This window comes from Neolamprologus multifasciatus, chromosome 2 (genome assembly GCF_963576455.1).
Source record: "Neolamprologus multifasciatus chromosome 2, fNeoMul1.2, whole genome shotgun sequence".
Taxonomy (NCBI): Eukaryota; Metazoa; Chordata; class Actinopteri; order Cichliformes; family Cichlidae; genus Neolamprologus; species Neolamprologus multifasciatus.
Window position 1 is genome coordinate 7,314,475 of NC_140440.1, and position 12,517 is coordinate 7,326,991.

Genomic DNA, 12,517 nt, shown 5'->3' on the forward strand with positions numbered 1-12,517 from the left:
AATTAATAGCTCATTTGGCGTGTCGACGTTCACTTAGAAAAGGCTTTCTGAGCTTGTTAAAAGGACAGAGATGCTAAACAGTAATGTCACTTGTGCCACGCTTCTTTTTGGACTTCAGGGAGAAGTCAGACCTTGGCTGACCCTTGACCGCATTTTATCAAACAGCTGACAACTAAATAAAAGTTGACCTGTTAGATTGTCTGTCTGCAGCTTAGTTTGAGGGGAGAAAATCAAAACAGGCAAGACAACAGTGGTGATTCGATGTGGTCACAACCTTTTTCAAACACGTCCTTGAGTAACTTTATGCATCATAACTTTATGGATCCTTCGACTAAAAGCTGGGTGGCAAGTCTAAAAAACAAAAGTTTTGTTCATGTGTTACTTTCAAACTCACGTGGTCTATGACGAGCTAACAAGTCACATGTTCAGCACTGGATTAACCGCCTTTGTCCTTAGGGCATGGCGACAGGTTACTACATAAAAGACTGCAATACAACTGACAGCTTAGGAAGTTACATAATTGAATTTTGGTGATTTTACAGCCTTTGCAGTTAAATCACAAACTTGCTGCGGGTTAATAAAATCTGCTCTCCCACAGAACACACATAAACACAGCACATTGTTGTGAATGTGGATTCAGCTGTTTAGCAGCATTCGATTTTTTATTTTGGCTGACAGCGTATAAGAGACAATATCTTTGACTAGAGAGTGCTATTAAAAATTTTAAAAACACTTGTGCTCAATTGCCAAAACAGGGATTAAGACTAGTTGTTCGGTGAAGGTCTTAATCTTTCGGTCTGGAACTGGGCTGCATTCCAGATTACGTCAGAAGCCTGCGTGCTAATGTGGGACGCCCGTTCAGTTCGTACTACTTCGAAAGTCAGAGCAGCTCAACCAAGTTAGCAATCTAAGATGGTGGTGGTGAACATAAAGAGTAGAAAAACTGGAAAAAATTTTAATCAGTGCTGTCACTGGTGTTTGCTTGAGACTCGCCAAATAAGCTACACGCAGAGCACTGACGAGACTCTTTTCATGAATGTGCTTTGATTTTATATATTTCAGCTCCATTTTGCTCAAAATTATTGTTTTGTGGGTCCTGGTTTAGCTCAGTGGGTGAGCAGGCGACCATATGCCGAATGGCCAGAGAGCAGTCGGCCCCAATTTGAGACTGACCCACGACCCTTTGCTGCATGTCTTCTCCTCTCTCTCCCCACTTTCCTGTCTATCTACACCAGGCGTGTCAAACTCAGTCCTCAAGGGCCACCATCCTGCTAGTTTTTGAGATATCCCTGCCATGCCTGCTGCTGATTACCTGAATCAGGTGTGCTTTGGCAATAAAAAGCTACAAGGGCAGGTTAGTTGGAAAACAAGCAGGACAGCGGCCCTCAAGGCCTGGAGTTCGACACCTGTGATCTACACCATCTCAATCCAATAAAGGCTAAAAGGCCAAAAAAAAATTATAGCTTCACCTTTGAGAATGGGGAAACTTGAGTGCATGTAGTCAGTGTTTGCAATGTGTCTGTTAAAGAAGCTGTGGTTTTTGCAGTTAACTGTCACCTTTGTACCTTTATTTTAGCATCGCTTGATACCATCTGTAATGTTAATGTTAGAAAGTCTCATCAAGCTTGCCGACCACACAAAACGTTACCAAGTCCCACCACTGGCCCCCAGGGCATACTTGGAGAACCTGTATTTTAATACAGGTTCTCCAAGTATGAATATTTTGGTGTATATTAAGAAATGTGTTCAAGGTTACTTGGCATGACCAATGATTGCATTTTTCCCCGATCACAACTTTATGGCACACAGCTACGAGGAGTTTAAATAATGAGCCTCTGGACTCCAGAGGATAATGACCATAATGATTTACGGCTGCACCTTTAGATAAAAGTTGGGTTTGTGAACCAGAAAGCTGCATCGCCATCTTTATATTTTAACCATAAAAAGTCCTGTTCGGTGTGGAGCAAGCATCTCAAATATTGATCTTGGTTGGATATAATGTTTAGCATTTTTTGGCTGCCTAACCTTGCAAACCACTTGCTAGTTACTCCTAACTTTGAGCCACAAGCCCGTATCCAAAAGGAACTCGATCTCAATACAAAGTCTGCACTCTCAGAGTGCTAAAATATCATTTACAAGTGAAAACAAGTGCAGCAGTTTTACCAAATATTCTGAAAACCAGTCAGCTGCAGCTGGAGAGCTGCAGTATGGTTGCCAGAGGGAAGGTGACATCAACTGAAAGCACAAAAAGAGAAACCTTTCCAGAGCAGCTCTGTGCATCCGAGCTGTTAACGTACACCGTCTTCCTGTCTTCATTAAACTGGCTGAACTAACAACTGAGTCTGGAAGCGACGCTGTGCTTGTTTATTACCCTGTCACTATGCTACATGCATCCTGAAATACTACAAACGACTTAACCAATTATTCTAACACAAACAAACTTGTGGTCGTGTCCTCTACATTTAAGCAGATAACTAAAGACAAAAAGGAGAATGAGGACATGAAACACAGGCGCCCCGTCTTTTGTTTGCCGTTTCATCCACCTGAATGCAGCACTTAGCATGTCAGGGAATGTTTTTAATGTCAACACAAAGGCAAAGCAAACCATTTAAATTCACACCACCTGTTGACAACCAGCTATTTGAGATGTTGACATAAAACAGATAGGATCTGCGAAAGCCTGAGCACAGCCATGAATCTTATCAGCAGAGCCAGCGCAGACCGAGCTGCCTCAAAAACATTCACTGCAAGTCTGTACTGATTTTAAGTGTCTCCTTCTGTCCTCTGGCCTTATGGCTGCTTCAGATAACCCACTGTGTTTATGCAATAAATGAAAAAGTCTGCCAGAAAGTCTGCTGAGATTTTTTTATGTGCCCTTATGTAAATAACAACACAGGAAAACAAACTACTTTCTAAATTGTGTTGCAAAATAGATAATTCCACCTGGTTCCACCCTGGGTTTGTTGGAAATGTTAAATTTTCTTCAAAGAATCTGGCTGCTGTTTGCATTGGCTAACGTTATCTATGGAGAATAACATGGGAATGTCAGACGCTGCGTCCCATTCTGTTGCTACAATAAAGCTGCTTTCAGACTTGAAATCTGGACAAGGTCAGGAGAACATAGCCAGGTTATTGGTCACAGCTGACTTTTCTCACATGTAGCACAGGAAACAAGACTGTCTCACTACTGAAAAGCTCATTAGGTTTACTTGAGGCTTCTGCTGGGTAGAGTATCCGGGAGACAAGACATGTGGATTCAAAACTACTATTCTCATTCCTCATGTCCAATTTTCAGCAGGAACTGTACATCGTACCCTGACGCGCACCTCCCAAGAAGTCCACAGCAATTATGACTGGCCTGTTCAGCACCATCGATTCCTCCTGTTGATTTCGCGTTACATTTTTGTCTCAGCTTTTTTGTTTATTAGTGAAAGAATAACAATGATCGCCTCAGTATAAGGAGTAAAAAATAAATAAATCATAGCATTAATATAAGTACTCACAAATATCAGCAGATTCCTGGCAGGAGATTGTTGATGTGTGTGATGTGTGTGTCTCCTCTTCATGTGTGAAAACAGCTTGTAATCACTCTAAGATCTGATCACACTAGAAAAAGATGCTGTTAGTGATTAAGTGACAACAACAGCTCCTATTGTCTGAAATGACCTATGCAAGACTTTTTAAAAAGCAATAAAAGAAGAGAAAAATAAAACCCTTAGCTGAAGAATATAAAGCAGTTGAAGCACAAACACACCCTCAACTTTCATCTTGAGTTTCGCTCTCATTTGGTTTCATTTTTTGTGTCTAGACACTGGTTTTGACTTGTGGTCAAAGAAATCCTGGTTTAAAGCTAAATGTACTGTTTTCAATATTAAACAGAAACTAGAAAACTCAATTTTCTGGAGCCATTTGCACACATGCGCTGCAGCCCTGAGTCTTTCCAGGAATTAATGACTGGAGTGGTTGTGAAAGCGCAGATGTTCGGTGCAGTCGGGTTGGACATTAGCTGGTATCTAACCTGCCAGCTTCCTTCTACATAGTTCATATTGGGATGAGTCAGTGTGCAAAAAGCACAGCTGATAGACCGGCACATTCACCACTAGCAAGCGGGTGAAAAGTAAGCAGTCTCCTACATGCTCTATCCAGGCTCCTCCCCTCACCTAAACCACATGGAGCGTGGCTGAAGTGGATTATTTCCTTCTGCGTACTACATGTGATACTGGGAAAAGCATCCCAACCTGATTCCTGGAAAAATGCCCAAAGCTGATGAGTGAAAACTGCTCAGGTTAGACCTGTCCCAAATTCCACTCTACTACAAGGAGGCCGCGCTACTTTAAAACATAATTATAGGCCATAATGACAACCTCAAGTTTACATTTGGCTGCCCTTGCTAGTAGGCACCAAAAATATCAGTCAGTTAAATAATTGATTCTTGTTTCATTAATGTACAACACCAGTTAGACAGCTGCACCAGTCTTTGTCTCTTGGAAAATGACAGTGCTACATTAATGAGCTGCCAGAAACATCCTGAGCCAACAGGTCAACCAGCTTGTTTCCCTAAAGAGCAAAATCACCAGTTGGTACTACAATCAAGAAGACTTCAGTGTGGCTCCAATGTGCATGTTAACCACAGCAGAATGTGACAAATTCATAAGGATTTCATGGACTACATCAGCGTTCTCTCAACTTAAAAATTAGGAAGTTCTTTTGCAGGTTTAAATGGTGACATGACCGCGCCTTCAGGCCACATCAGACTGACAACTGCTGCATTATAAAAAGACAGCTCCCCTCCCAGCGATCATTAATTTCAATGACACCTCTTCCTTGACACAGAGGCATCCATGAAGCACACAGCTCCAGCTAAAAAGGAGGTGCTGTAAAGAATGTAAGCCCCCTCAACTTCTGCTACTTCAAAAATCACCAACTAATCACACAATCCTGCTTTGCACCGATCTGACACCTCTAATTTCATTTTTCCTGAAATTCCAACAGTATCACATCATCTTATCAGTATCTGTGGAACCTTGCACACACGCGCTATTAGGACTGCTGCCGGTATATGACCTGTAAAGATGGGCAAGGACTGAACCAAAGGGGTGATACTGTGTCCATTTCCCATTACTGAATGTTCAAAGAAACCGTGTGAAGGAGGAAAAAGCAAAAGTAGCGCTGAAGCGGGTGGGATCAGCCTCGCTGAGCTGCAGCATGATTTGCAGGCGAGGGATTCTCCACGGTCGTTCAGCAGCTCATTTAGAGAGCTGCCCGAGATCATTTCCTGTCCAAGGAAAGAGACAAATGCTATATCTACCGGAGCTTCACTTACTATTGAGTTTTCTCATTATCAAGAAGCGCTATGCTTTAAGAGGTCGTATACTGCTCGCCTGTCCTGCAGGGCGGACAGTTTTATCAGACTGCCCAGTGGGACCATTAACATTGTTAAAACAGTGCAGAGATGCATGTTTCGGGGTAAAGAGGTCAAGCTTCGTGTCCTTTTGGCCATTTGTATCCATTAACCACTGATGAAAATGCAGAAATCTCACTGTAACGTTAGAAAACCTCGTTAGGTGTCATTGAATCCAGGTCAGAGGTCGGCGCTAAAGAAAAGCTGCAGGTAATTTAGGGTTCCGCTGCAAAGTCAGCAGAAACCCGATATGAAAGTAGACACTAAGAGGATATGTGGAGTGCTATGAAGCAACTATACCATGTGGTAAATGCAAGAACAGTTTGAGAGGCTCAGTGAAGTTAATTTAAAGTGAATCAAAGTGTTTTACAACCTAAATTAAAAGCTGGAGCTGTGACAGACAATAGCAGCAACTCACTTTAAACTGAAGTGCAGAAAGAAAAAAAAAAAGAGTGAGTGAAAGCCCCATCAAGGAGAACCTGGCCTTGCCAAATGCTGCATCTCTTTCCTCTGTGATGATGTAAAGCATCAGAAAGCAGCTCAGCTGTTTAAACACAAGCGCGCTGGCTACAGGTTAGAAGAGACATCTCAGGCGAATCAAAGCTATCGAGACTCCGAAAAGCAGCGAAATTATTCACCCATTCAACATCAGGCAACATTTTGAATCAAATGGCATCATTGAGGTTATGGAGGTCGACTTTCTGTTGCTGTAAGGTGCAGCTTGAATTCATCACTGGCATGATGAGCACCCTGGTTTCCGTGCAACAAAAGTCTGCTCAGTCTGACGGCCTGTGGTTTACAGTGAGCATGAGCATTGATTTGGTGAACTGCAGATCAAAAGATGTCTAGACGGCGATGCAAGAGGGAGGCTGAATTTGTTTTTTGGCTTTTGTTTGTTTAGTGTTTTTAAAAATGTGCCACTGTGTGTAACAGTGGTTTCTGTGATGACCTTATTCCACTGTGAGACAGCGACTTCACATTTAAACGTGAACTACAAAACTCTCCGTCTGACTGCTGTACAGGATTGTTTACACCATTTACAGAAATGAACAAATATTCAATCTTTCATAACTTCTGTTTTAAAAAGAAGTTAAATGACCTTCTCAGAATTTAATATAAACAATTTCTCCCATTCTAGACTTTATACACTACATTACACTTAGCCATAGGATGCATATTGGACCAAGACAGCCTTCGTCTGTTCTTAAAGAGGCAAAATCCTGCTTTTCAATTCAGATTTAAAGTAAGAAAGGAGAAAGTTTGCCCTCCAGCAGATGACGATGACAACAGGCTTGTGCACATAAAGCTCTTAGTGCGAACAGCAAGTGAGGAGTGGGTTGTTTGACAGTAGGGTGGCTCCAATGCAGACAAAACGAAGGCATGATATCACAGACTTTTGAACCTTTTTTTGACCTTTATCTAAACTGTGAATACTGGAATGTGCACGTGCATTTCTGCTCAATCATCCGAACCATGAGCAGATTTCTCAAAATGAATTTGCCACCCTGGGGTGCCTCTGTTAGTGCGCCCCAGGGTGGCTGTGGCTACAATGTAGCTTGCCATCATCAGTGTGTGAATGTGTGTGTGACTGGATGTGTAAAGCGCTTTGGGGTCCTTAGGGATTAGTAAAGCGCTATATAAATACAGGCCATTTACCATTCTTTTTCAATCCTAACCAAACTTTTAACTGTAACTAAATATGGCATATGTATGTAAGAAAATGTGATCATGCTTTTTGATTTTTCAACCAAATTCTGACAACAGGCATGTGCACATAAATCTCACTGCTAGCATCCAATTTAAGAGCACATTTTCCGACAATAAGATGGTTGGTTACACATAAAAACGGCTTGATTTGACAGGTTTTGACACAAAAACTTTGTCTGTAACCGTGCATATTAATTCCTAACAAAACTGGACCCACTTCTCACCTAGACACCACCTGCAATCACCCACAGCATGCTTCCCAGGCTGCAGATTCCCCTCGTGGTGTAAAGTTAAGGGAAACCCTCGCATCTAAACCTGGATTCAGTCCAACTGACTCCACCATACTAAAAGGCTTGTGTAAAGCTGATCTTTATCCGCATCTCCCCCTACACACACATACACATATGTACGTACAAATAAAAGAGCTGCACAGACTTGTTGGCTGCACGCCTTCCCCCTCACAATGTCACCCAGGGTTTGCTGCAGCAGGAGCAGGAGGAGCAGGGTTGTGAGGGGCGACATCCACCCAGAGGGAAAAGAAAAGGCATCAACTTTGTGTCTCCATTTAATCCGAACCTCACACAGATCCTCCTCTGAACTTTGGACAGCAACAACAGCAGGAGGAGAAGGAGAGGGAGGAGGTGTTGGAGGTGGTGAGCCTAATGGTGGACCATGAGCTGTTTCCTTCAAGAACATTCCAGTTCACTGGGAAGCAAAAACTGGTGTTTGGTTTAGAAGAACAACAGCATTTAAACATGACGAGACAGGCAGACAGGCTGCTGCCAGAGCCTCCTCTCCGGGACGGCTAACCGTGTGCATCCCGGATAGCATTAAAGCCACCTTTACGGCACACTTTACCCCCTCAAAAATAACCCCCATCCCCGGTCTGCAACTGCAGGGCCCGGTCATACACCACCACCACTACCACACACACGCACACACAGGCACATAACACAACACGTATAGCGTGCCCCGTAGCACCAAGCGGAAAGAGACAAGCGAAAAATGTAGAGGAGGGGGTGCAAACCGGGACCGTAAACCGGCCACACACCCGCCGAGCACGGACATATGAGGAGGAGAAGTGCAGGTAGACGAACTAACCTGTTTGGGAGCAGCACGGTCCGTTGGATGTTAGGTTGAATCCGAGTTAAATCCACTATCAGTAAAACAAAGAGGCGAAAATGACCGAGCGGTCGCGGAACAGGCCGAAACTGTTCTCTCGAAGCGGCAGAACGCATGCGCAGAGCGGCCAAGCGACCGAGCCGGAGGCGGTAGAGTCGGGGGAGGGGGAGGGGGGAAGAGGGGCGCGAGTTGAACGAGGGCGGCAAATTTCTGAAAATCGATCCGCTGATTCTGTTATTGATTATCGAGTTGGCACCATTTTCTTTATTATGGGTTTATAAGCTGTAAATACTTTATTTATTTGAATTCTTTCATATTAATCAATAAAAATTTATAGCAACACCAGGTTGCACTTCATAGGTGTCAAACATAAGGACCGGGGGCCAGAATCGGTCCGTCAAAGACTACAGGCGGTTTTACACTACCTGCTTTAGAAATTTCGTTTTAAAAAACAGGAACATTTCCTTTGACTTACCTAACTTCATGGTTTATAAATACAAGATAGTCTGGTCAATGAGCTACCAGAACGTTTTCTGTAACTGACACATTTATCATGTAGAAAAACTGAGACCTGCTGTTGAAACACTTCTTTTTTCTTATCATAAGAAATCATGGGGATTAAATGTATAGTTTAATGTCTTTACATTGACAGAAAGCAGAGTTTCAAGGGCATAAAAGTGATAAAAGATAAAAGTGGGAATAGTTTTGAATTTTGTATATGTTCACTTTGTTTTGTTTATTATTTTTAATGTTATTTTTATTTAAGAAGTCATCAGTGCAGTAAAAACAAGTGCAAAGTCCAAGCTTTTGTTATCTGACGTGCTGAAATCCATTTTAATATACTTTAAATCATTTATGTCGTAGTACATACATCGCATTCATTTAATTATTTAGTAATGACTATCAAGTGACAAAAGTCTTTAGGTCACAGTTTTGGGTATTTTCTAAAACTTTCCACTCATTCAGGAAAATTATGCGTGTATTAAAAATGTTATGTATTTAAACAATTATAACCTGTTACTGTAATGTAAATAACAAATTATAATAAAATAACATAATCTTTATCATCCTCATATATCATTGTCTGTTGTCAGCACAAACAAGGTCAGTGAGAAAGATAAATAGCTCCATGTAGCATTATTATCATTATTATCACTTTGATCATCAGGTGAATTCTTGACCTTTAAGGAGAGGTCAGAAGTCATGTGATATTTTAAATCTTCATATATGTATTTCTATGTATTATTGATGCACACTGCGCTTCTAAGAATCATAGTTTATAAGTTATAAGAGGTTTTTGACCAATAAATCATTAAGTTGAATTTGAAGATTTTGTTTGCCTCCAGCTCTTTTGGAAGGACACCAGGACATTAACTAAACCAGCTGAGAGACATATTCTCTCCAGCGTATCCTGGTTCTGCTTGGGGGCCTCCTCCTGCTAGGATATGCCCAAATCACCTCACCATGTAGGCATCATCAGCAAACTGAAAAATGGTTCCTTTTGGATTGTCACCTTATTGCATCAGAGGGGTTTGTGATACTTGACAGCTCCCATGAGCTGTGTTGTCAAAAGCAATTTGTTTTTGGTAGGCTCTCCTAAGGGAAACTCCACCAGGACTTCATATGGCCTTAAGTGAAGCACAGGAGCCCATCTTTATGGGGGGCCCTCTTCCCACAGAAGGTTAGGTGCTATGTGGATCAGGCAGTGGCCCTCATCCTGTGTTCTCCAGCATCCAAAACTGGTTCCAGGGAGGCAAACCATCAATTTTTCCAATTGTTCTTGGTCAAATTACTTTTGAATCTTCCTCTATTTTGGGTTCTATATAAAATAATCTAATCAGTTCTCAGTAGAAAATCTGTTGAGGTTGTAAAATTGTGCTTTAATTTCTCTATGTAAACAAATAAACCTCCATCATATTAAAATTTAATAGACAATTCTTTAAAATATTTTATGGTTTTAATCTTTTTTTCTGTCTGTTGATTAACGTAGGGTCGTCTTCTTCTTGCACAGAAATGATGAAGCTGGAAGCCAAAAGGGACCCTGCACATTTCTCTAAAAAGAGGCTAATCCAGCCATGGAAATAAGCCAGTAATAAGAATAAGTTTTGGGGATGCCAAATTGTGGAAAATCCTTCTTCTTTACAGCCCTTTTGTTTTTAAATTCATAAGGGAGACCACCTCGTTTGTCAAATCGCTTGAGATTTACAACAGCAGACTTCAACGATGATCTGTACAAGATCATAAATGGCTGTTTATTATTTATAAAAAACACTTATTATTGGTTCATCAACATTTTTAACTGCATTTTATTTTAGTCATGATATCAGCTGATCAAAACTGTCCCTGAACTTACAAATGTCTTCAGGTAAATGGATAACATAACACCTCTGCAATTTACACCAGGTGAAATAAATGAAAGCAGAACTGATCTGATCTGATTTCTCACTTTCTTTCCACGCGACTTTCCTGCGAATCAGAGCTGCAGAACTGCCACACTGAGTCACAGAGGGTTAAAGAGAGGGCGGAGCCTGTGGTCATGTGCCGTCAATAATGACAAAAGAGTGAAGAGTTCTCACTCTGCTCCTGCTAAAAGAAAAAAAGTTTCCAGTAGTGCAATGGTGAGTCACGTCGACTGATTCGCTGACGCAAAGCCATTCCTGGGCACACAAACTTGTTGCAGCACAGCACATTTATTTTGTGCATGCAAAACAAAACCTAAATTACAAATTTATATATAAAACTGTTTTACACCTTCATTTAGACACGTAAATGGCAAAGACTCCAAGACAACCATACATTTTACAACACTTTTGATTAGTTTGATTAGTCTAATTCGCCTCGATCAACATACAAAAGACAATAACTTGTATCTCAAGACTGAGTTAAATACATTATAATTTCAGTGCTATGATTTTAAAATGTTTTCAGTGAATGGAAGTCTTCATTGTGTGTTGTTTGATTTTTACATCAGTTTTCAGAATAAATAGCTAAAAAAAACAGTCTTTGTCACTTTGAATAACATATTAGGGTACTACATTTTAGTTCTGCATCCATTCTTTTCTGTCATGTTAGTCATATTTCTGATTACTCATTAATAAAATAATAAAATAACATAATTTGCATGTCAGCGCTGCTTTTTGATGGCAAGTGTTACACATTCCGCAGGTGCAATGTGAACGACACTTGAAGCCTGAAGAAGTGACCTTTGCCAGTTTATGCTGTGGTGCAATATGTGGAATCATTGTGTGCATGCTCATTTTTTAATCTTGTTGACACAAATTTAACTGTCACCACTTAATAGTCCCCCCCGGCTACAAACTTAGTGTGGTTCATGTAGACTGGTCACATCTGCCAAGCTGATCAAGTCAAGTGGGTAAGACCAGCAAAACTATTGCATGCACATGTATACGCTAAAATGTATGGATTACAGAGGATGGAGAAAATCCCTCAAAACCCTCAACAATAACGAACAACATCATTACTTCCTTATGATTCAACCTTAGATCTGGAAATATCTTAAATTTACATATATTTTAACACCGTTGCAGGGTGCAATTTAGCACTATTTTATCACAGCAAAAACAACTTCCTGGTTTAAACCACCTGGCCACTTGGGGCCTTTCGGAGTTAGTTTGCATGCTCTCCTTGTGGCTGCACGCGTTTCCTTATACTGTCCAAACATACATGTAGATTAACTGTCTCTAGTTGGGTTTTTGAGAGTGTATAATTATCTGTCTCTCTGTATTAGCCCTGTGATGAACTGCTTACCTGTCCAAGGTGCACCCCACCTTTTGCCCTATGTCATCTAGAACAGGCTCCTCCTGCAACCCCTAACTGCACAAGTATTTAAGAAGAAGGGTGGGTGGATGGATGGATGTGGAATGCTAGTACACCCCACAGCAAAAGTAACACTGCATTGAGTTATTAATGACTTCTCTGCAATTTGGAAATTTTGCAAAGCCACTTGGTGAGCTGGGTTGGCCCCTTTGGCAGGCCGATCTTGGCCTTTGACACCCTTGGTCTAGTCTATTACACCAGCACACATTAACGTTTAATTTATCTGTGTTTATCCTTTATTAAATGATAAAGTCCAAAATTTTGCTTAATTTAATCTTTTAGATGTTTTCTAGACAAAAAACACACAGATCAATGTTTTGGAAATTATTAGAAGTGATTTATTATTTATTTATCGTTTATGAAGGCAAGACTCATTCAGTTTGAAGAACCTTTTTTGAAGTTCTGCGTGCTGACAGCGCTTTTCTTCAGGGCGGAGTGGCTCATTCTCTC

The 12,517-nt window shown here is 41.1% G+C and overlaps 1 protein-coding gene across 2 annotated transcripts in view; it reads right to left on the reverse strand.

Moving 5' to 3' along the window:
• The window catches only part of pcgf3 (polycomb group ring finger 3), a 77,991-nt gene extending 69,644 nt beyond the window's left edge, over window positions 1–8,347 (reverse strand). Inside the window, exon 1 of one of the 2 annotated variants that reach the window (XM_085175543.1) lies at window positions 8,210–8,347. The gene's annotated coding sequence lies outside the window, so the exon portion shown is untranslated. The other variant, XM_085175549.1, reaches the window with a different exon arrangement.
• Window positions 8,348–12,517: the final 4,170 nt, after the last annotated feature.